The following is a 26,373-nucleotide window of genomic DNA, read 5'->3' on the forward strand; positions in this document are numbered from 1 at the left end:
TCGCTGGGGGCAACATGGTTTCCCCATGTCATCCGACTTTGACATAACTAGCTGGACCTGTTCATTTGTATAAGTTTCGCAGAACGCTCCACGTTGCCTTTCAATTTTAATGACACTAGGCATTATACATACCTAGATCTCGAATAAGGGTTAAGGTGATTTTTATACCGAAGGGATCATTGCCAACGTTTGTCAAACAACGGTAAAGGTTAACATCACTAGGGGTACACCTCAGGTCGCGTCATTTATTGCTACTATAGTGTGATTCTGTTCGGATTGGAGGCGAAAGGGGTAAGGGTGTGCGCATATGCAAACGCTCTAGTCATTCTCGCCACGGGCTAATTTCTTAAAACTATATCGGAAGTTCTTAGTGGTGCTCCTAGGCGTACGGCTCCTTGACCTGCGAATTGCGGACTCAGGGTGAAGGTTTGGAAGACAGAACTGGTTCTGTTCACAAGGGAAGAAGGATTCCGGAGTTTAAACTACCGACACCGGAATTGTCTTAGTCGGTTAAATTTCTTGGCACAATTATCGATAGCAAATTGGACTGGAAATAGGGCCTCCCGGGTAAAGAAAGCCTTTGCGGCATTTTACTCATGTCAGTAGCTTACAGGCGCTAACCCAAGCACGACCTATGTTGATGCACCGGCTGTACTCCCGGCCGTAAAGCCAGTTGTGATGTATAACTGTCACGTTTGGTGGCCGGTGACGGATAAAAGGACTCATGTGCTGGATCTAGACAGATTGAGATTCATTACTGGGGCTATGGGCACTACTGCTACATGGTTCCAGGGATCTGGAGCGGGTACCTTTTTTCCACCCCACTCCAATCTCGCTCCGGCAATTTTTTTCGCTCCGCTCAGCTTCACACTCAACTCCCGCCCCTTGCTTTTAAATTAACTATTTAGTTTTAAATTTTCTTCTTATACACACCGTGATATATGATATATTAATTTTGTCATTACGTTAACAACATCAAGCAATATTCAGCTCCGATTATATGTTTTCTTGACCGCCGTCTATATCCTTATAAAGCCTTCATCGTGTGGATCATATTCGGTTCAGGTGCCAAGAAGTGTATATAAGTCACAGTTTGAAACTTCAAGGAAATCGGGTTATAAATGAGAATTTTATGGCTTAAGAACCCAGATCTGCCGATCGGGCCATATGGCAGCTATGTCCAAAACAAGGTCTGATATGGACTCTAAGCGGTTCGGATGTCGATTGTCCAACTCCATGCTCCAAATGTGTAACAATGTATGGTCCGATCTGGACCAAATTTGGTTCGGGCAACATGAAATCTAGTCCAACTCACAGCTCTAAATTTAAGTGAAATAGGAAAATGGGGTTTTTTATGGGTTAAAGATTCTATATCGGTAGATCGGTCTATATTGCAGCTATATTCAAATTTGGACTAATGTAACTCACTTTTCCAAACTTATGCGAAATCGGTTAAAATATGGGTTTAAGACCCTTAATTGACAGATCGGTCCATATGGCAGCTATATCTTAATATAGTTCGATCTGGACCAAACTGGTTACGGATGGCGATAGTATGCCACTGTTCTAAATTTCAATAAAATCGGGTGATAAACGTACCCTTAAATCAGTAGTTCGGTCTATATGGCCATTTTCGGTTCGGTTATCGGGAGCCCTAGTACAACTCGCAGTTTATAATTTCAACGAAATCGGAAAATAAATGCGGCTTTTATGGGCTTTAGACCCTAAACTGGGAGATCGGTCTGTATGGCAGCTATATCAAAATATGGTTCGATATTGCTCGTTTAAGAACTTAACCTGCGTATATACAAAATACGATTCTGTGCCAAACTCATAAACGTCGTTAAAGAATTTTATATATATATATATATATATATATATATATATATATATATATATATATATATATATATATATATACTTTGTATGGTCGGAAATGGGTATTTCGATGTGTTGCAAACGGAATAACTAAATGAATATACCTCCCTTCCTATGGTGGTTGATATAAAAATCCATGGAGTTCGTAAATCAAAAAAATTTGTATTTTAAAGATTTTAATTTTGTCGGAGCGGAGCGGATTTTAGGATTGAAAACCGTTCCGCCACCGCTCCCGCAAAAAATAAGCCTGCTCCGCTCCGCTCCGAATCCCTTGTTAAGACTATTGCAATTTGACCTGCAAAGGAAAACTCCAGTTAGACATACCCGTATATTAGATACCACATTGAGAGACCTGCAGATGGACTTACAAATAGGAGCAGAAATACTAGACCTCGAACTATATAATACCGACTCTAACGGGATGACTCAAGGGTCGGATGAGGTTCACGGACATTTACAGATAGATCTAAGATGGAAAATGGGAGCGGTTGTGGCATATATTCCGGTGAATCTGACATCAAAGCCTCTTTACGAATGCGTGATGACTGTAGCATTTTCCAGGTAGATGTGCTTGCGATAACTATGGCGGGAGAGATTGTGCTGTCGAGAGGAATAGATCAATCAAGCAGCATTGAAGGCTTTTATTGACACGATAAAAGATCTAAAATGTTGCGTCGTTTTCCAGAGGTTTTATACTGTCTTCAGGGGATCATTACCTGGATGTATGCTGGTTTGCTGCACAAAAGGATATTTTAGGAATCAAAAAGGCGAGACAGCATTCGCTTTCTTTGCCAATGCTCCGCTTTATTTCCAAGTGGAAACAGGAAGCTGAGTTCTGTTTTCTTCCAGGCACTAGCAGAACTGAGATGCGTAAATTCGGGCAGGATCAAGGCGTTTGACTTTTCATCCGGTTGGCACCAGAAGAATTGAGATGAGAAAGCACAATGGGTCTTAATATGGCCAACGTTGATGACTATATGACTAAAGTCTTCGCGCCAACCTAACCTTACCCACTCCAATATGGCACTCCTAATGTTGATAGTATCTGCACTGCACTACGGAGTACGGAACTACAAATGGAACTTATGAATTTGAACTAACGAATTTATAAATTTCAATTTGTACACTTTGAATTACAGTTGCAAATGGATAGAGATCGTATAGGCACAATTGAAAAGTGCCCGCTATATGACAACTCCTCCTCTAATTGGCATTGCGTTGGATATTTTATTTTTTTCGGAATGGGGACTACATATTTGACTTGGGGATTTGATGGGGATCCGGAGAAAAAGTTGGGTTTTTTTAAAGAAATTTTCTGTGTAACTTTACTATTTTTTATAGTAATTTAAAAAAAAAAAAACATTTAAATAACATAAATCGGTACAATTGACACCAATTTATACTTGCTGTGTTCAATTTCAGTACTATATAGTGCAGATCACGATTAACCGGTTAATATTATCTGCAATCACACGATATTCTGAAATTCTATCCAGAACACATGACTTGCAGTGGATAAGACTAAAATAAAACATAGCAACTGTACCAAGAAATATTATTTCTCTGTTTACTTTGGCCACTAAATCCGGATTTATGGCCTTTTAAAGATTAAAGGTCTAAATCCTGTATTTTTTTTTTTGCATGTTTTACCATACAAAAATAAATCCCATTTTTGAAGGATTTATTTTAAACAAAACCGTATAATCGATAAAAGTATCAAAATATCCAACTGTTTTCAAGAATTGTGTATGGCTTTGTGTCATATGCACATTCATGTACGCATGTACGCTTATGATGTTAATTAAATCCCCAAAAAACGCAGTGTTAACGGACAGGATTTGTTTTTGGATTTAGTTTAATCCAGATCACAAAATTTCAATGTAAACGTTCTATTATACAACACAGTACAAATCACGTGTTATCGACATCATAACAATAACAGTCTATTCAATCCAACTTGGCAATGGTTATCTTTCCAGTACACCTGACTTGCATTGACTGTATAATGCTTAAGAAAACAGACTTCATATCGCTGTACATGTTTTTCAACTTCAAAAATCGTATATCCGTGCCTTCACGTTGCGCATCCTTAGTCGGTTTGGCCGTCGGTATGAAATTTTTTTTATATAAAGTCTTGTGATTTTTATTGAGTATATTCACCTGTAATTGGCGGCTATTAAGGACCAGGGATTCGAAATTTGGAGACAAGGGACTAAAAAACACTGGCATCCCTGGTTTCAAGCGTTATTCAAAATAATTCCAAATCGAAAGAAATGCTCAGTTACAATGGCATTTTGTTTTTAAACAAGCAATGGTCACTGGCTGAGGCCTTATATTTGGAGAACTACCTACCGGCAAATCCGTACGGACCTGCTTGCTGATGGTTACTTTGGCCGGGATTGCTATTCACAACTCCGTTGGAGTTTCGTTGCACGACATCTTAGCGCTTTCAGTGTGTCTCGTTAATGTTTTATGCCTTCGACAAGATTCTTATCAGTTCACCATTACGTTTTGCCTTCTCTCTTTTCAGCCTCTCCGGCTCTGTCTCTGTGTTCAGTTCATTTTCATAAGAAATTCAAAGTGGCCTTATCTTAAGATTTTGTTTACTAGTTGTCTTGTTTAACTCCCATATGCCGCCAACGCCGCAACATCATCGCCAATCTCTGAACGGTATCATATTATTCAGTTTTACATGAACATCTGAGATAAGAGTTAAAAAGAAACCCCAAAAACAATCACTTTTACAGTGGGGGCCTACGTGCAGTGGTGGTATAGGTAACATGTTGGCTGCCAAAGGGACAAAGTCGCTTCAGGATGTTGGCTATGGCGAGTAATAACGATATAATAATGCTTACTTCCACCTAAATAGTACATGGATAAGACGTCACTGTCCACATAATCCCCATAATCCCCCATCCCCACCTACACACATCGTGTGTAGCTCCTATTAATTTGCCATTGCACTCAGCTAATCACTTTGCAGTGTTGAAACTGAAGTAGTAGAAATGTACATCCTTGCTTCAGAAACCATTTATCCATGCTTGCCAACAAATCGATTGGAAATCATTGCAAATGTTTGTGGATCTTTAGTTATAAATTTTAGGGCCATTTATTCGAGTATTTTCTGGGTATCATGTGGCTGGCAAATATAGGGTGATTTTTTTGAGGTTAAGATTTTCATGCATTAGTATTTGACAGATCACGTGGGATTTCAGACATGGTGTCAAAGAGAAAGATGCTCAGTATGCTTTGACATTTCATCATGAATAGACTTACTAACGAGCAACGCTTGCAAATCATTGAATTTTATTACCAAAATCAGTGTTCGGTTCGAAATGTGTTCATTCACCGTAACGTTGCGTCCAACAGCATCTTTGAAAAAATACGGTCCAATGATTCCACCAGCGTACAAACCACACCAAACAGTGCATTTTTCGGGATGCATGGGCAGTTCTTGAACGGCTTCTGGTTGCTCTTCACTCCAAATGGGGCAATTTTGCTTATTTACGTAGCCATTCAACCAGAAATGAGCCTCATCGCTGAACGGTGAATGAACACATTTCGAACCGAACACTGATTTTGGTAATAAAATTCAATGATTTGCAAGCGTTGCTCGTTAGTAAGTCTATTCATGATGAAATGTCAAAGCATACTGAGCATCTTTCTCTTTGACACCATGTCTGAAATCCCACGTGATCTGTCAAATACTAATGCATGAAAATCCTAACCTCAAAAAAATCACCCTTTATGTATGTACTTCATACTTGGGTGCGAACACTCCTTGGAAATGTGTACACCGCAATTCATGCATGCATTTCCAGTGGTGAGAACATGTTTTTTAAACAAATTATTGCCCCCGTATTACTGTGGCAAGTCTTGCCCTGCTAGTGGCGTAGCAATGCAAACAGGAAAATTACTTCTCGCATTAGTTGGGTGTTTGTAAAAGAATGTTTCCTTCATGTTGGTGGCACTCTAAGCACAGAGCAAGTGCCACGAGGACAACCAATCATCGTCCAAATGTTCTGAGGACGGACAAATACACTCAATGGCGCTCGTGCATTGACTTGGCTTTGCTGCAGGGTATTTTGTGGTGCCCCCAATGTCCGTCTGCGCAGCCTGCCTGCTGCCTACCAGCTTGCTGGTGGCATCCCCCATGGCCATACATCATCATAACAACATTTTCCATAATTTGTGTTTTTATACCCTCCACCATAAGATGGGGGGTATACTAATTTCGTCATTCTGTTTGTAACTACTCGAAATATTCGTCTGAGACCCTATAAAGTATATATATTCTTGATCGTCGTGAAATTTTATGTCGATCTAGCCATGTCCGTCCGTCTGTCCGTCCGTCCGTCCGTCCGTCCGTCTGTCTGTCGAAAGCACGCTAACTTCCGAAGAAGTAAAGCTAGCCGCTTGAAATTTTGCACAAATACTTCTCATTAGTGTAGGTCGGTTGGTATTGTAAATGGGCCATATCGGTCCATGTTTTAATATAGCTGCCATATAAACCGATCTTGGGTCTTGACTTCCTGAGCCTCTAGAGTGCGCAATTCTAATCCGATTGGAATGAAATTTTGCACGACGTGTTTTGTTATGATATCCAACATTTGTGCCAAGTATGGTTCAAATCGGTTCATAATCTTATATAGCTGCCATATAAACCGATCTTGGGTCTTGACTTCCTGAGCCTCTAGAGTGCGTAATTCTTATCCGATTGGAATGAAATTTTGCACGACGTGTTTCGTTATCATATCCAACAATTGTGCCAAGTATGGTTCAAATCGGTCTATAACCTGATATAGCTGTCATATAAACCGATCTTGGGTCTTAACTTCTTGAGCCTCTAGAGTGCGCAATTCTTATCCGATTTGAATGAAATTTTGCACGACGTGTTTTGCTACGATATCCAATAACTGTGCCAAGTATGGTTTACATCGGTTCATAACCTGATATAGCTGCAATATAATCCGATCTTGGGTCTTGACTTCTTGAGCCTCTAGAGTGCGCAATTCTTATCCGATTGGAATGAAATTTTGCACTACGTGTTTTGTTATGATATCCAATAACTGTGCCAAGTGTGGTTCAAATCGGTCTATAACCTGATATAGCTGTCATATAAACCGATATTGGGTCTTGACTTCTTGAGCCTCTAGAGGGCGCAATTCTCATCCGACTAGACTGGAATTTTGTACATAGTGTTTTAGTATCACTTCTAACAACTGTGCCAAGTATGGTTCAAATCGGTCCATAACCTGATGTAGCTGCCATATAAACCTATCTTGGGTCTTGACTTCTTGGGCCTCTAGAGAGCGAAATTCTGATGATTTGCCTGAAATTTTGTACGACGGATCCTCTCATGACCATCAACATTCGTGTTTATTATGGTCTGAATCGGTCTATAGCCCGATACAGCTCCCATATAAATCGATCTCTCTATTTTACTTCTTGAGCCCCCAAAGGCCGCAATTCTTATTCGAATTGGCTGACATTTTACACAGGTCTCCAACATATAATTTAATTGTGGTCTAAATCGGATCATATCTTGATATCGCTCTAATAGCAGGTTTTTTCTTTCTTTCTTTTCTTATATCATTTTTTGCCTAAGAAGAGATGCCCTTAAAAGAACTGACAAATGTGCTCCATGGTGGAGGGTATATAAGATTCGGCCCGGCCGAACTTAGCACGCTTTTACTTGTTTCTTCTAAAAATGAGCAAAAGATTATTATTAAAATAAATTCATGCATCCAAAGAAACACAAATAAAATAAATTTAACAGTAACGGAGATCGTTCGGAGCAGCTCACTGTGGAGCATGGTCCATTGGTTGGGAGGAAGCAACTGAAAATACGATGTGGCAAATAAGCATGAACGCTTAAGTACTCAAATAATGTACAGCATGCCTTGTTTTTGTTTTATCGTTGCTCCCTCAAAAGATAGCACGACTACTCTTGCCCGCTTCATCATCATGGGGAGCAGCAGCAGAGGCTACAGTTACGTTACGGCTTGCCCCATGTGGCATCTTAGATTTAGAGGGGAGGGAGTAGTGTGAGAACTTAACGAAAACAATTTTGTTTTAATGCCACACACAAATTTTCTTTAATCTTCCTTAGCTCAAGTAAAAGTAATTGAGAAATTAAGGACTTGTACTAATCCTAGATGTTCTTATCTTTCAATTTTCAAAGAAACCAGACAGTTTCAGCTACATCTTGGATTTTTCTCCTTTTGCCTGTTTGCCAGTGTTTGTGTGTTGTGTCCACCAATTGGTCCAAACATTGACTTTCTATTTTCGTTTAATGCCTTTCGTCCCTGCTCACTTGTCCTCATTTCTAGAGTCTTTCTTATTGCGTCTGAGATGTGTGTCTTGCCACATTTGTTTTTACATACATATGGCATCATAAATATACATTTATTGCCCTTGTCGATTTATTTTTATAATGAAATCTGAACATCTGACGAATTTGTTTAACTGGAAATTGCACTTCTCATGGTATCGCTGCAGAGACACTCAGTGGAAATCAAAAAGATGAGTGACAAATGATCTGTCAAAAAATGCTTGCACAATATTTCTTCTGACTAAGTAATAAGGACAATATTGATAAAATACACTCAAAGAAAACATGAGAACAGGGTATTTAAAAAAAAATTTATTGAAATGCGTTTTTCATTTCTGATTTAAGGCACATTCTACAAAAAATGAGTACAGTTTTTTTTTTTGGTTATCAGTTCGTCTGTCATGTAGAAGGCAGGCGAGGAAGAATAATTTAGCTATTGAAATGCATCAGCAAGGAATGAACTTTGAACGAGCATAAAATTCAATAATATGCTGTTCCTGGTTTTTACATTAAAATACAACATTATTTACATTAAAAAAATAAACTTATACACATCGTTATTACAATTTGCGCTGAATTCAGTTCAGTTCACGCGGTCGTGATTTCAACATGGCTAGGTGGACGTAAAATCTCTGGATGCAAATGCAAATTTGCCCATGAACATTCCATTAAGGAACAGGGGCAAACGTCTCACAAATCAATGAGTGCTGTCCGATTCAAGTTTAAGCTCAATGATGAGAGACCTCCTTTTTATAGCCGAGTCCGAAGGGAGTGCCGCAGTGCGACACCTCTTTGTGGAGAAGTTTTTACAATCTCTGGATAATATATGTATAATCCATATACATTATAGGTTCTCAAAACAATGTTTCGAGGAGTTACAAACATAATGACCAGATTCGTGTACACCCCATCCTTACAGTGTATTCTGTTCATCTTCTCAGGCGGAATGCTGTCAAACTCCATTTAAAAAAATCGTCGGCGAAACGCTGGATAAAAAAAGTGCAAAAAGCAGTACTCTGTTTATAGTGAGGAAAATGGCAAAAAGAAATGTTAGTGGCAACACTTGAAATTATGTCTATATCATTTTTGTTTGTTTTATTGGTTTCAATGGTTCTTTTTATACCCTCCACCATAAGATGGGGGGTATACTAATTTCGTCATTCTGTTTGTAACTACTCGAAATATTCGTCTGAGACCCCATAAAGTATATATATTCTTGATCGCCGCGACATTTTATGTCGATCTAGCCATGTCCGTCCGTCTGTCCGTCCGTCCGTCCGTCCGTCCGTCCGTCCGTCCGTCCGTCCGTCCGTCCGTCCGTCCGTCCGTCCGTCCGTCCGTCTGTCTGTCGAAAGCACGCTAACTTCCGAAGGAGTAAAGCTAGCCGCTTGAAATTTTGCACAAATACTTCTTATTAGTGTAGGTCGGTTGGTATTGTAAATGGCCCATATCGGTCCATGTTTTGACATAGCTGCCATATAAACCGATCTTGGGTCTTGACTTCTTGAGCCTCTAGAGTGCGCAATTCTTATCCGATTGGAATGAAATTTTGCACGACGTGTTTCGTTATGATATCCAACAGCTGTGCCAAGTATGGTTCAAATCGGTCCATAACCTGACATAGCTGCCATATAAACCGATCTTGCGTCTTGACTTCTTGAGCCTCTAGCGTGCGCAATTCTTATCCGATCAGAATGAAATTTTGCACGACGTGTTTTGTTATGATATCCAACAACTGTGCCAAGTATGGTTCAAATCGGTCCATAACCTGATATAGCTGCCATATAAACCGATCTTGGGTCTTGACTTCTTGAGTCTCTAGAGGGCGCAATTCTTATCCGAATGGAATGAAATTTTGCACGACGTGTTTTGTTATGATGTCCAACAACTGTGCCAAGTATGGTTCAAATCGGTCCATAACCTGATATAGCTACCATATAAACCGATCTTGGGTCTTGATTTCTTGAGCCTCTAGAGGGCACAATTCTTATCCGATTTGAATGAATTTTTGCACCAAGTATTTCATTATGATATCCAACAACTGTGCCAAGTATGGTTCAAATCGGTCCATAACCTGATATAGCTGTCATATAAACAGATCTGGTGATTTGACTTCTTGAGCTTCTAGAGGGCGCAATTCCTATCCGATTTGGCTGAAATTTTGCATGACGTATTTTATTTTTACTTTCAACAACTGTGTCAAATAAAGTTGAAATCGGTTCATAACCTGATATAGCTGCCATATAAACCGATCTGGGATCTTGACTTCTTGACCCCTAGAAGTCGCAATTATTATCCGATATGCCTGAAATTTTGTACGACGGATCCTCTCATGACCATCAACAAACGTGTTTATTATGTTCTGAATCGGTCTATAGCCCTACACAGATCCCATATAAATCGTTCTCTCTATTTTATTTCGTGAGCCCCAATGGGCGCAATTCTTATACGAATTGGCTGAAATTTTACACAGGTCTCCAACATATAATTTAATTGTGGTCCGAACCGGACCATATCTTGATATCGTTTTAATAGCAGAACAACTCTTTTCTTATATCCTTTTTTGCCTAAGAAGAGATGCCGGGAAAAGAACTCGACAAATGCGATCCATGGTGGAGGGTATATAAGATTCGGCCCGGCCGAACTTAGCACGCTTTTACTTGTTTCTTTTGATACCTTCCACCATAGGATGGGGGTATACTAATTTCGTTATTCTGTTTGTAACACCTCGAAATATGCGTCTAAGACCCCATAATGTATATATATTCTTGATCCTCATGTCATTTTAAGTCGATCTGGCCATGTCCGCCCGTCTGTCTGTCTGTCAAAAGCACGTTAATTTAACTGAAACTTTGCAAGTGGTGTTTTGGCATCACTTCCAACCACTGTTCTAAGTATGGTTTAGATCGGTTCATAACCTGATATAGCTGCCATATAAACCGATGATGGATCTTGATTTTTTCAGCTTTTAGCTTCTGATTGGGCTATAATTTTGCACGTGTTGTTTTGGTATCACTTTCAACATTTGTACTAAGTATGGTTCATATGGGTTCTTAACCTGGCATAGCTTCCATACAAACCGATTTTGTATCTTGACTTCTTGAGCAGCTGGAGGGCGTAATTCTCATCCGATTTAGCTGAAATTTTGCATGACGTGCTTTGTTATGACTTTCAACAACTGTGCTTAATATGGGGGTAAATCGGTAGATAACCTGATATATCTGTCATATAAACCGATTTGGGATTCCGATTTGGCAGAAATTTTGTACAACGGCTTCTCCCATGATCTTCAACATACGTATCCAATATGGTCCGAACCGATGCAAAGCTTGATACAGCTCCCATATAAACCGATCTCCCGATTTTGCTTCTTGTGCCCCTATAAGACGCAATTCTTGTCCGAATGTACTAAAATATTACACAATTACTTCTTCAATGTTCAGCATTCATTTCATTTATGGTCCGAATCGCACTATAATTTAAGATAGCTCCAAAAGCATAACAGTTTTTGTTCATTACTCTTAGTTAGAGATACCGCGCAAACAACTCGACAAATGCGATCCATGGTGGATCCACGCTGGTGGAGCACGCTCTTACTTGTTTTTATTTTATTTATTTGCGAAAAAATATAAAGCCATAAGTGCAGATAAAAAACGTAGTTTTTTTGTGCTATTATTGTTGTTGTTATATGTTGGCTTGCAAAGAGCCAACAAATTTACACTTTCAGTTGCTATGTTAAAAAAATTGTTGCAGCAAAATTAACAAACTTCGTCATTATTTTTTGGCCAAAGTTTTGTTTTTCAAAACTATTTTTATCTGTGTACGAACAATTAAGTTTTAGAATAAGAAATAAGAAAATACCTAACGTCCAGCAGGTATATCTCGCAGTTATAGGCCATCTATCTGGAATGTTGAATGAGCAAAACAGCTTGCTCTATGACTGACTCTAAATATTGTAGTCTAATATACTGTCTAATATTTGGACAGTACCACGATTGAGTTATCCAAATTTATACTAGGGATTTTACTCCATATTATTTCAAAAGGGTACATTTGAGGTGAGTAAGAAGCCAATCTTCACGGAGATGCAGGATACAGTGAAAATATATCTTCCAGTCTACTGTGGCATGGAGCGTTGTCAACAACTAAAACCATTTCTGATAACTAGTTCCTTATATCGCCCATTAGTAAATGCTGAATGGAACCATTCCTTTGCATAGTTCCTTTGAAGGCTACACATAATCTATCGATTTTTATGACGCCCATTACTTGAATAAGGTGGAAATTGTTTCGTCCATATAAACCACTTGCATCCCCTCACGAATAAATGCGTACAACTTTTGAACAAATTCAGATATCTTTAATTTTTTATCCGGGCCAGGGCGTCTACATTGAGAACCCAGGGACTGCGATCTGTTTTCGACTGCCTGATCGTAATACGGACCTGCAGGTGGGGATCCGGGCAAATAGGAATGCGTGAGGTGCTGTGGTGTTAACGCGAGGACGTCGGGTGTGAACATTTTTACGGACAGTAACCGGCTATCAGGGCAATAATAACCAGGATGGTAACGACACGAACAGTCTTGGAGTTTAAGAAGGAGATTGGCGCCTTCTTGAGGCGCACGATCCGCTTCGTTTGATCGTTAGGGCGCCGAGCCATAGCGTAGTAAGAGTGTAAACCTAACCAAAGAGTCAAGAGTCAGCGTCGAGTTGTTTTACATGCATTTTAAATGGGAAAGCAAAAAACCACCGCGGCTAGAATCAGAGTCTAGTCTCATGACGCTGCAATAGATTCTATTCTATTTGGCAGCGTCGCTCTCAATGTTCTCTTCTCTCAGCAAATTTTTCTCTGAAAACGTTGCCTCATTTTCATGAAAATTCGTTATGTTCCCAACAATTTTCAGAGAATTTCACTCAAAATATGGTAACCTTACATTAAACAAGTAAAAGTGTGCTAAGTTCGGCCGTTCCAAATCTTGGAAACCCACCACCATGGATTCTGCTATTAATTTATACAAGATAAATTTAGTTTAAGGGCATAATTTTATTTTATTATACATACCTCTAGGAACCGAACAAGGATGATCGAGAGACCGGTTTAGATGGGAGAGCTATATTAGGTTATGGACCGATTTAGACCGTACTTTGAACAGTTCTCGGAGGTCATAACATAACACCACATGCCACAGCCAAATCGGGCAAAAATTGCGGCTTGTAAGGGCTCAAAAAGAAGAAGAAGGTTCATGTGGGAGTTATATCAGGTTATAGACCTATTTAGACCTTACTTAGCGCAGTTGTTGAAAGTCATAACAGAACACTTCATGCAAAATTTCAGCCAAATCGGACAAAAGTTGCGCCTTCCATGGGCTCAAGAAACAAAATCGGGAGATCGTTTTATATGAGAGCTATATCTAAATCTGATCCGATATGGCCCATTTGCAATTCCAAACGACCTACATCAATATTAAGTATCTGTGCAAAATTTCAAGTAGCTAGCTCTACGCGTTCGATCGGTATCGTGATTTTGACAGACGGACGGACGAACGGATCGTATCAGCATGTCGAGACGATCCAGAATATATATACTTTATGGGGTCCTTGATCAATATTTCGAGGTGTTACGAACGGAATGACTAGATAAGTATACCCCCATCCTATGGTGGTGGATATCAAAATTGTTGATATTTGTGTGATAAAATTTACAAAAAGTATACAGTGATATATAGTGTATATGGATAATTAATTATTAAGTAATTAAAAAGTGCAAAAAGTATAATAATTAAAAAACATCTTTACCACCAGTTTCGAATTTTCCCTTTCATCCCTTAAATTTGAATCCTGACTCCGCGTCTTGTATTTGGTTTCGCGGCTAGAATGATAGACCGGACGATTTGGCAATGATGGCCAGAGGAGTGGCCTCAAATCAAGAAGGGCGTGGGCGACGAACTCGCATCTAACATTGTGGGAGTGCGTAAAGGTTGGTAGGACGGCGAAAATTCTATGGGGAGGTCCGGATCGTCATAAGATGAGGCTAATTCGGAAATGAAGCAAGAAGGAGGTTAGTACAGCTTTCGATATCATAACGGGACACATAGGACTACGGGGTCACTTATGCAAAATTGGTGCGGTAAGGGATGGCATATGTAAGAGCATTTCCTATGTCTTTGCACGAGTTTCAGACCACCGGCCTTAAGGTGGGGACACAATACCATACATGAACCAACTTAGTGGCCTGATATAGAAAACAATTAAGGATTTTATATTTCACTTATTAGTATTTAGAGCGCACAACAAGTCAATTACTAGCTAAGGTGTATGTCTATAGTGGCATGGGACGGATAAATATCCTCTTTTCAACCTAACCTAATCTTATCGGGGAATCCATAGACTCTTGTTGGTGGTGGACTCCTTTGATGCTTAACACTTTCCAGTGCTTACTTTGTAGATTGACTCTCAGGTAGATGTTCTGGTATTTGCTTTGTAAAATTCAATTTTCTGATTTTCAAATGTAATTTCTAAATTTTAAACGCAATATCTGAATTTCAAATAAAAATTTGCTGAATTTCAAATGAAATTTCTGAAATACAAATTGAATTTCTGAACTTCATTTGGTATTTTCTGAATTAAACTTGGAGCAGCTTATTTAGTAGGTTGCCAACAAAGGCAACTAATAATTCGAATTTGTATACTGGTAAGACATAATCCAGAATGAATCCCAAAATTCATTCAATTCATTTGTTTCCCCTTTTCAAAATTTTTTGGACATCATCTCTGAAATATGTGACGGAGACGGGTACCCTATGGTTATTGGTTACCTTGCAGCATACCCAGCGTACTGTATTTCCTGTTTGCTGATTGACAATATCTCCAGTAGTTGGAGCAATAATTGAGTACGCTTCCGTCCGCACTTACTCTAAGCATTGTAGATTTTTAATGCTAAACTACAGGAGCATAAAAAGTCCTTTGCCATAAACGAACTTTTCGACAAGTAAACTTATTTTATGACTTTGTTAACGATAAAATTTCATTGATTTGTGACGAAAATAAAAGATGGATATTTTTCTTTATGGTGCAAAATATTGTCAAACAATCTATGCGCTGTAGGAATTCTTGTTGCCTCCAACCTGGCACCGTTTTGTTCGAGGTTTTTGACTTATGGTATTCTAAATACTACCATTTTTTTACTTAAAGCCTAGTACTGAGTTCAACTTTTCGCCCGAACAACTGCCAAAGCCCATTATAAAAAAATGGTGACGAGGAATATGGGATCACATTCCGTATAAGTTGCACTGGCAGTATAAATTTCGCTACAATTGGTCCAAATACAATTGGATGCTCACTGACTGGGTCACAAACAACTCTGCTTCAATGTACACTCACAAAAATAATTCGTTTGCCATAAATGAACGTTTCGTCAAGTCAACTTCTTTTGTGACAAACGTTAGGACTTTTATGATAAATTCATGCAAGAACTTGTGACAAATATGTAGGAAAGTGACAAGTTTGTAAAACACAATTTGAAAAATTTCGCCATGAATGGGTAACAAATGCGATCTCCACAGACGGCCAAATGGCACAAAAATAATATGCGTACAGATGGACATGGCAAAGCTAAATCACGAGGTCAAATGAAAGAGACACAAGATATAAATAAAGCAATCTTTCGTGTAACAAGGTTTCTTCCGCAGTAAGCGAAACACTTTTGGCTTAAAACATTTTTTAAATCACGAGTAAAAGAGCAATTCTTTATCTTAGACGAAGTCTCCGAAATGTTACACAGATACTATAAAAATAGTACTTCCCCATGGAAACAGATTTGTTTGTTCTAGAGATGTTCGAAACCTTTTTTTTTTGCGTGTAGTTGATTTTGTTGTTTGTCATTGTATAACTTTTGTTTGTATTATGTCGTCAATAGAATGTGGCATATTTCGCAATCAATTCATAGACAATTCTTGGTGCGAATCTTATTATTAGGATTAAAGTAAATTATAAAAAATTATCACTTTTTTTAATTTACATCTGAAAATTCACGGCTATCGTCTTACGGTGTGGAGAAATGTTGGTACGTTCCTATGCTTATAAAGGGTAATTTTTAAGAGCTATAGAAGAGTTTTCCAAAAAAAAAAAAACACATAAAATTTAAAAAATGTCTGAAATCCTTATTAATTTCATGCAAATGTTGAGCATGACTGCGCCTCAAATGGTCCATCCGCTGAATTTAATTTTGGCATACTCTTTCACACATTTCGGCCGGTATCTCACGAATAAATGCTTCCAATGCGTCAATTGAAGCGGGCTTGTTTGTATGGACATCAACTTTAACATAGCCCAACAAAAAATAGTCTAAAGGCTTTAAATCGCTCGATCTAGGCGGCCAATTGACCAGTCCCAAACGGAAAATAAAATCTTCTCCGAACTCTCCTCTCAATAAGTCCATTGTTACGCGTGCTGTGTTGCATGTGACACCGTCTTGTTGAAACCACATGTCATGCAAGTCAAGCTCTGGTAGTTTGGGCAAAAAAATTGGATATCATCTCACGGAAGAGCTCACCATTCATAGTTACGTTATGATTCGCATCATCTTTGAAGAAGTACGCTCCAATGATGCCACCAGCACATAAATCGCACCAAATTGTGACTTTTTCTTTATGCTTTGTTAGCTCTTGCTACCATTCAATCCCAAATCGACACTTCTGCCTATTTACGTACATATTGAGCCAAAAATGAGCTTCGTCCATAAAACGGAAGAAGCACGATGAACTATCTTAAAAGAGCACGCATTTTGATAATAAAATGCAATCATTTGCAATCGTTGTTCGTTTGTAAGAAGATTTATGGTTAAATTATAAACCAAACTGAGGACGTTTGACAGTGAAACAAAACAGGAAACGTGCGTTATCTGTTCACACCAGTGATGCCAAAAAGATTATAGCTAAAAAATCATCCTTCAGTACTTATTCAATAAAACGGATTAGTTTGTTACAAATATATTCCAAAAGTTTTATTTTTTTGCGTATAAAATAAATTCTGGATTCACCATTTATTTCGAAAATGACGTTTTGAAATTGTAGTTGCTTTGTATTTCACATGCACTCGGTTAACATGAGGGTTTATATAGCTACTCGATTTAGAACGTATGCCGGTACTCAATCCGGCCCTGCACATTTACAGCTCTTTAAAAATTGTAAACTATTGGCCTCGTCCCAAGTAATTCAATCTATTAATTTTTTAATCATTATTGGAAAAGAAGACCAACGTGGTACAGCTGCTTTGAAAATAATCAGCTAACATATCTGTGAATCATAAGATGATTCGGCACAACCAAGATTCATACAACTAGCGACTTCTCAAACTTTCCTTTTACATTTGACAAAGAATTGTTTCCTTATATATTTGACACATAATTGTCTGTGAAGACAATTTTTTATTCTGACAAGAAAATTGTCATAACATCCTAGCTTCCAAATAATTGATGTGAGACAATGAAGAATAACATCTCTTAAATTTCCTAAATAGTCCACTTTAACATTGCTAAAAAATCTCAGATAAGGATTAAGCCACACTAGACCTTATTTAGAACCGTAAAGTGTTCTATTTTATTCTATTTAGTTAGGTTAGGTTGAAAAGGGGGTGGAGATATAGGTCTGCCCCATTCCACTGTGGACATACACCAAAGTCGGTAATCGGCTTGCTGTGCACTCTAAATACTAGAAACGTAACCTCGAAAGAGAAAATCAAAGTATTTTTCCATTTAGTTATATTAACTTATTATTTATCTGATTTATTTAAACAAGCTACCAAAATTCATTCGCTAGATATCAAATGTTATATTTTTTTTGTTATTCTTTTCGCTCTTTTTCAGGTAAGCAAAGGAAATGATGACTTGAACATACTCTCTTGTATAGTGTCAATACATTTTGTAAGTAACCCTAGGATTGCAATTTTCCTTCTCGTGAATATGATCTTAAACCATTTTGAATAATTTTAATTTGATGTGGCTTCATGCAAAATCTGTAATGCAAATTTCATTTAGTGGTCTACTCTTGGTTTTTTTCGCTGACTACAACAAAAGCTGGGATATCTTTGCAGACCAACAAAACCTTTGGTTTTGTAATTCGTTGTTGTTGTATTTTAACTAGACGTGCATTGTTTTCAAAGGGGAATATAATAAAAAAAGAGATGTAACAAAATCAGGCGGAGTGATGAATATTTGCCAACTAGCTAAAGAGTTAGGCTACTTGGCATTCGTTTCTGCTGATCAACTTTCTGCATAATTCTGCATTTATTCATTCCTTAAATTCCGTCCGTCCATTTTATATGAAATGTTGTGTTGGTTAAAGAATAAAAGATTTCATGAAATTTTTAGTTTTTTTTTTTTTGATTTTTATGCTTTCCCAGTTCATTGTACATGGCTTACGAGAGAAAAACACAATACTGCTGCTGGCAGGGCATTTTTGGTCACCCCAAAGGTTGACATGAACATCTATTCATATTCAAATGAATGTAATTCACATATGTATGAGATCATATTTACTTATTCGAAGGTTCATCCTCACAAACAGCAGATGTCTGTCGACACTATATCCAATTTAAATCGATAAACAACCGTGCAAAACCCCATATTGTGTAGAAAAATTGGGAACACCCGTGCTCAATACAAGAGTTAAAACTTTAACATTTTCTTTGAATAAGCAGCCTTTTAATTTTTTTTCTTTCTGTAATGAATAAAGCTCCCAATTGACATGTGACTTGAAAAATATCAGCAAGTGATGAAAATTGATATTTTTAGTACTTTTTAGATATTGATTGGTATTTTTACATTTAAAGCGAGAAGCCCCGAACATGTTACAGCACTTTATATAAGTTGTACATTTAAGAATCTATTGACTATACAGTATAGGTTAGGTTAGGTTGAAAAGAGGGTGCGGATATTAGTCCACTATGGATATACACATAAGCCAGTAATTTGTTTTTGTCGCCCGCTCAACATTTAAAAAAGTAGAATCATAAAATAATTTCTAATTTAGGAATTCCGCGCTACCTACGATATCCTTTATTGTCTTCCATACCACCTTAATACCTTAAGTTGTTTCATATCTGCTATTGTTTCCTTACCTAAGTACCGGTAACTGTTAGCCCCAAAAACCGCCCACTAACATGGGAAATCTTCAACTTGTAAAGTAATCCTTTGTGGGTGACCGAAGGTTAAATTTTTTTGTATCACTGCACAGTAAGGCTTTATAGACCCTTAAATTCGTAATTCGTGCTTTCTAACTTAATATTAAAAAAGCATTAACGGAGGTTAATTTCTAAATCTAAATTTTAACTGAACTAAGCACATTAATTCCCATAAGAAAATGTTTTATGTTTTGAAATCTAAATTCATTTGACAACATTTTAATGTCTTCGATTTTATATTTGTTTATTAAATGTATGTATTTTGTACATTCGTTGAAATTATGTAGGATCAAAATAGTTTTACCACATTAGCATTGGAATGGAGTTTATTTTTCGATAAGACACAGTCAAGACACAGGGTCCGATTTTAAGTCTATTTCACTTTATTATGTCTTGTTTTTGGCCAATGCCGGCGTTATATACTTAAAAGGAATATACACCTGAGCAAGAAACAATTTAGTTTGGTTTGCATGGGTCCGTGAATCGATCCAAAGGTCATGTAAATATTTCTTGATCATACACTTGAAGTCTGTGTATTGAAATCTTGCACTGGGATCTATATCGTCTCGTATAGTGTGTCTTTTGCAGTTGGTCTACCTCTTCATTCCCACAAATTTTAAAATGGCTTGGAATCCACAAAAACTCCATATTCTATTCGATTATAATGTTCAGTTTTGCTGCGCCATTTTACTAATTTATTATCAGTATGACAACAAAAATAGGCAAAGTTTTAGACTCTTAGTTTAATTGTGTCAAATTTCGGAAGAATCACAATTCAAATGGCGACATTTAGTAATAAGAAAACATGTTTGTAATTATAAAATGTTGTTCGAAGCGAAAAGATTGATGTGTCGACAACTCTTTAGAGAAGATTGTTCAGATTTCAACAATGCCTTTGCGAAATAGTTTGACATTTCAGTAGTAGAAAATTTGAAACATGTATATTCGATCATGATGCAACTGGTGACGATCAAGAAGCGAGTGATACTATATTCCAATCTCGTCCACTGGCTAGAGAATGACAACATAGGTAGTGTTGGCATATTCCAGGCGTCTTTTCAGTCGATTCATGTATCCACCAATCACCTCCTCATATATGAGCTGTTTTCTGGTGTAAGCGTCGCATGCAAAGAGCTGTTGTTTTTGCATCTGAAAAGCCATCATCAAGTAGCCAACATTTTTGTGGCAACACAATATTGCAACAGGCAATCAGGCCCACGAGCAGCCAGTCAGATAACAGGCTGGCGGCAGGCAGCATGTTTTGTTTGCTTACAATTCTTGTTTCGTATGTTAATGTCGCCTAATCAATCTCCTTTCTCTGTTCTCCGGATGGATATGCAGACAGCAAAAGCAACAGCAACAACCGACCAAATCATATTATTTGAAATTCATAGATATTCATGTTGAAGTAAATTTACCCGCAGCAAAAAAAAGCCTGGAGAAGAACGAGACCCAGACCCACTATCCTAAACCATTTCTACACAAAAACTATGCCGTTGCCAGTCCTCCGCCCATTAGCATAGTGGGCTATTTTTATGTACAAGTAAGTTATTTTTCATTGTAGGGACCTCATGTCATGCAAACCGATTTGTGCATGCTTTTACTTAGCAAGATGCATGGCTAGCTAGTCCTAGGCCGGTGAGAGTATAAGGGGGAAGTTACACATAAGCGATTTTAAATCATAGCCAGATTTTCTGGCAAATACTTTAAATTTCGAATTGTTGACAATGTTGGCTGCATGTCCGTGTGCCATGCAATGATGTTGCGTATGATTGCTGGGGAAGCTTGTTAAAAATATTTCACATTGATTTTTCCCTACCGCCGAAAAGTGAATTGATGGTGAAATACCAAGAAAACACAAATTTCCACCAAGAAGGTCTGTCTGCTTTCCAACTCTTCGCCTTGTAGTTATGAAGATCATCAGCATTAGCATCAACATCATCCTGCAACAGTCAACACAATGCATATCCCGAAAAAAAAATGCTTAGCCTTGGGGTATCGGCAGCAACAACCAACCGGATATGTGTGTTGTTGCTGGTTTGTTTAGTTTGTCCGTCCGTCGGCCCCTCCCTCCGTCCGTGCATTCGGCTAACTGGCTTGTTGCCTGTCTCTCTATCTGTTAACAGAAAAGTCGTGAATACATCTTTCTGTATGACTGAGAAACTTTGGCATTAGTTCAAGAATTGTTGGAGAAGTTGTTGCTTCTACTCATACATACATATGCCCAAGGAAGGAATGAATGCTTTGTTTGCTTCTGCATCTACTGTGGGTGCTGAATTTCGTTATTGGCTACATGTCGTCAACAACATTCGAACAAAAGCAATGACAACAACAACAACATCATTATTATCATCATCGTTGTCGTCGCAGTCATCAGTATTCGCATGATTGCCGTCATCAGCATCATCCTTAGTCACTTCCACTCACACTCTCTGGGCATTCAAAAACACGACTGCATCGAAGTCATGTTCATGTGTGCTGTTTAGTTTTTTCCCTTTTTCTTACAGGTTCTTAGTTCCTTGCAGCAACCAAATCTTATTTTAAAAATCTTTAGACCATTCATTTTCAGTTTCTTTATTTCCGTGCGTGCTGGATGCTTAACCTTTAGCTTGGCTTTGCAAATCATCTGACACCGACGTTCAGGGATAGTTAAGTTATTGCTGCGCAAAGGAGTAAAAATTCACATGTCTAGGATTTGTTACTAGAACTTTATGAAAGCAAAAGTTGATGTTCCAAAACATGCTTAGGTTTAGTTTTAATTAATCTATGCTATGCACGAGTACCCTCAAAACATTTTGATTCTCAACACTAGTTAAAATTAACTAAATTTGTGCAATAATGAACTTCAAATAGCGCTAATGAATTATAGGCTCTTACCAGCTACGAAATTCTTTTTACGTAGTATTATATCATTTTTAACAACCCATAAGTAAAATATGAACTAACGAACATTGAAACTGAATGGTAAAATTATTGAAAAAATCGATTTGTACCCGAACTCTAGGGAGCTCCAATTTGAGATTGGCAGACACTTCTTAATTACACAATACATTTTGTTCCGCCTGTCTCTCTCATCTAACGTTCTCTATCGCTTGGCTGTTTTGAAGAAGACAAGCTAAATATGACATATTGCAATTATAAATTAAATAAAACTTTACCTTTTGTCGCAGACAGGCACTATGAAAAAACATTTTGCTAAAATCGGTAGTTAGTTTCTCGAGTTCGAATCTAGGACTAGTAAAATGATTTTTAAGTATTTCTTTACTTTAAAATTCCACGGATTTGTGGGGAGGCCGGGGTGCGGAGTCGAAGTCGAGCAATTTTGTCCGCAAAAAATGTTATTGACTCCGACTCCGGGCAATGTGGAAACGGTGGCTTCTTTTTCTAAAGGGTGTTGCTTTAGCTATCAGCTTGTTGGCAACACTGGTTTAGACAGCTAACGAACGTTTCGTGTTTTGTTTCACTGTCAAACATCTTCAGTTTGGTCTATAATTAAAGCACTTAAAAACGAACAGAAGCATTGCAGCTACCAATGCATCCAGAAAAAGTCGCAGTTTGGTGCGGTTTATGGGCTGGTGGCATCTGTGGACCGTACTTCTTCAAAGATGATGCGAAACGTAACGTAACTTTGAATGGTGATCGCCACCGTGAGCTTGACTTGCATGGCATGTGGATGGTGCCACATGCCACACAGCACGCGTAACAATGGGCTTATTGAGAGACCAGTTCGGTGAACATTTTATGCTACGTTCAGGACCGGTCAATTGTCTGCCAATCATGCGATTTAACGCCTTGGGACTATTTTTTGAGGAGCTATGTTTAAGCTCATGTCTACACAGACAAGCCCGCTTCAATTGACGCATTTGAAGACAACATTGAAGCATTTATTTGTGAGATACCGGCCGAAATGTTGGAAAGTGTATGTCAAATTAGACTAAGCGGATAGTCCATTTGAGGAGCAGTCACGGTCAACATTTGCATGAAATAATCTTCAAACATTAAATTGTATGGACCGTTATATCGATTCAAATAAAGATTTCATGCATTTTTTTGAATTGTATGTGTTCTTTTTATTGAAAAACTTTCCTTTAGCTCCTTGAAAATCGCCCTTTATTACAAATAGAAAAAAAATCTTTGATCGCGATTTCGCCTGGCACCCTTACTAAACTCATCAGCTGTATCTGCCAGACTGGACTGGTGCCTTTTTCTCATGTTCGAATCACTGAAAATGGCATGTCTTTTAGGCAGAAACTATATTGATAGATAAAAGACGGTACTTTGCCAATACCGCCTGGTATTATTTTGTTCGTGTCATTGGCAAAGATTTGTAATCCATATGGTGTTAATTCAATACCAAACAAGAGAGGCTATTAAGAATTGACGGCGTCATATTTATATTCTTGTCATCACGTACTGTACTTAAAATATTGTCACCATTAGAAAATATTTGTTAAACAAATAAATAAAATTTTTTAATATAATTTGAGTGTGTGAAAACCTGTTCAAAAACTCGAAAGCGGTGAAAATGGAAATAGTAATTCTAAGAATATTCTAGATCAAAAACATGATAGTCTCTTGTGTGGAAAATGACGCTGCGTTGGTGCACTCATATGAAAACCACTTCTGGGGGTGAATAGATAAGTAATCAATTGCTGAGTACAATGATTTGAGTTTGGCCACGGTGTAACATTACTTTTTGTAGTTATTAACATAAATAATCGAAATAAAGTAAGATTAAAATCATTTTCAATGGTCTTTGTTGGTTCATTAGGAGGTGGAATAATCAATGACGAGTTGGTACTAAAATTAATAACGGTATGGTGCTAAAACCAATAACTGATTGGTATTGAAACCAATTCCAGGTTGTTGATTAGCCTAGTAGCAAACGGTAATAATCATTTTATATTTCATTCATACCATTCGGTATTGTGTTTGTACCATACGGTGTTGCTTTACTTCAATACCGTATGGTACTGAAATGAGCACGTTTGGTATCAACTTTTCTCTGGTGTATTTTTTTCTTGTAGCGCACCAAGAAAGAAAACAAACGCCACTTCATACATTTCTGCCAAAATGTATGCAGAAAAGGTGTCGTCAACGATGGTATGCTTTTAGGCATGTTTGGTGTAGTTTTGGTTATTCCAAACTCGTTTTTTTAGTTAAATTACGGACTCCACCTCAACTGCAAGCGGTATCATCTATGCTCGTGACAAGTTCGTTTTATTTCTACAAAGTAATTTTTATTATTCTTTAAGAATGTCTGACTAAATGTTGAATGTTTGAATTGTTTGAATTTGGGTAAATATCATGAAATAAGGTGTATTATGTAATAAACTCACATATAATACAATATAATCATTTTTCGGAGTGTGTATTAATTAGTGCCCTTCGGTTGAAGTTTACCTCAATGATGGTGGTATTTTGTTTGAGAAAGCTTGAACATCATATAGCTAATTTTGACAGCATCTACAATGCAGCAATTTTGTTATGGCTTTCAAACAGTATTTAATTGATTTTAGTTCACATTTTACTTTCCACAAGTTAAATATGAACTTAAAGCAAAGAAACTTAAAAAATAAGTTCTAGATATTTTAAATGCCTTTCCTGTATTTCGAATTTCTATTCGCACGAAAGATGCAAGATGGATCGTCAGTACAATTTAAATAGTTCAACATTATTTGATTTTTACTTTATGTTGGAATGATCACTCACGTGCCACGAAGAAAAATCGGCATTTTTTCCGAAATTAATCAAAAATTGCAATAATTGTTTAATATTAAGTATTTGTTTTAAAAAAATACTCACTGCGATTAAAGCCATGGCTGAAATATCAGATGCATGTTGTGGTGCTTGCCCACATCTAATGTGTAATATATTTATTAAATATAGATAACGCCTTAGGTTTCGTTAGTTTAAATCCTTTTTTTGTAGTTGAGGCTATTATAAGTATCCTTATTTTCCTGTACGCAAATTGTTTTTTTTTTTTTTTTTTTTAAAAATTACAACTGTTACTTAAATCTAAGGTTTTATATTAAACATAGTTGCCACTATTGGGTCAAAGGCGACCTAAAGTTGCGTCCATCCAAAGGTTAAATTCCAACAAACACAAAGTTTTGTTTTGGCATTCATTATTGTACAACAGTTGTGGCTTTCAAGGCAGAATTGACTGCCTAACAGACTAGATGTGAGTTGGCTGCACAACCAGGCAAAATTAAAATCTTATCAACTCGTGAAAATCTTATAATATTCTTAGAGACGTTGTTTACATTTTTGTATTGGTTCTGTGTAAATAAATATCATCGTTAGTGTGGCTGCTTATCTTGCTGTGGTCCTTGGTTTTCTTCACGTTCAATGTTTCATTCAATTCCTCGTATACCAAAATGATGTCTGGACATAAGTAAAGAGCAGCAAACAACAAACAAAACAAAACTCAATTTATTTGGTTTTCTGAAAAGAGAAAACCTCGGGTACTTCTTTAATAAAAGAGCACCTTGTTGAACTTATTGTGTCTCATTGAGCGATTAAATCGGCCTTTTGAAATTAACCTCTAGTTCTTTTTTTATTTATGTGCTAAAGGCAATTTCATACTACCTGCAATGCTTATGTGAGGTCAAGCATTTATTAGTTCTATTTTTCCCTTCTCTCAATTTTGTATATCCCATTAAAAGTGCAATTCATTCATTGAATTGAGATCTAATTGCAGCATTTCCGCTTTTCCAACAAATTGTGGATATTTTGAATTATCATTTCTTTCAATGGTAACGTTTGTTACTGCTACGTCATGAGTTTTTAAATACCTCCAGTCGAAATAGAGAAGCAGCCATGTTACATCAGGTGCATTTTGTTTCCCTTTGAATCAAACTTTTTTGAGCAGTGGCTCCAAGTCAGTTTTACATCGATAATTCTAATTATGTTTCTCATTAAATTCAAGCCCAAAGTGCTGCCAACAATTTGCAACCATTCATGAAGACTAGGTATCGGCT

At 37.5% G+C, this 26,373-nt stretch overlaps 1 protein-coding gene across 1 annotated transcript in view; it reads left to right on the top strand.

The window, feature by feature from the left end:
* LOC106092464 (tyrosine-protein kinase Dnt) overlaps window positions 1-26,373 on the top strand; it is a 131,677-nt gene that overhangs the window by 27,892 nt on the left and 77,412 nt on the right. The gene's annotated exons all lie outside the window — the stretch shown is intronic.

Source organism: Stomoxys calcitrans, chromosome 3, assembly GCF_963082655.1.
Source record: "Stomoxys calcitrans chromosome 3, idStoCalc2.1, whole genome shotgun sequence".
Classification (NCBI taxonomy): domain Eukaryota; kingdom Metazoa; phylum Arthropoda; class Insecta; order Diptera; family Muscidae; genus Stomoxys; species Stomoxys calcitrans.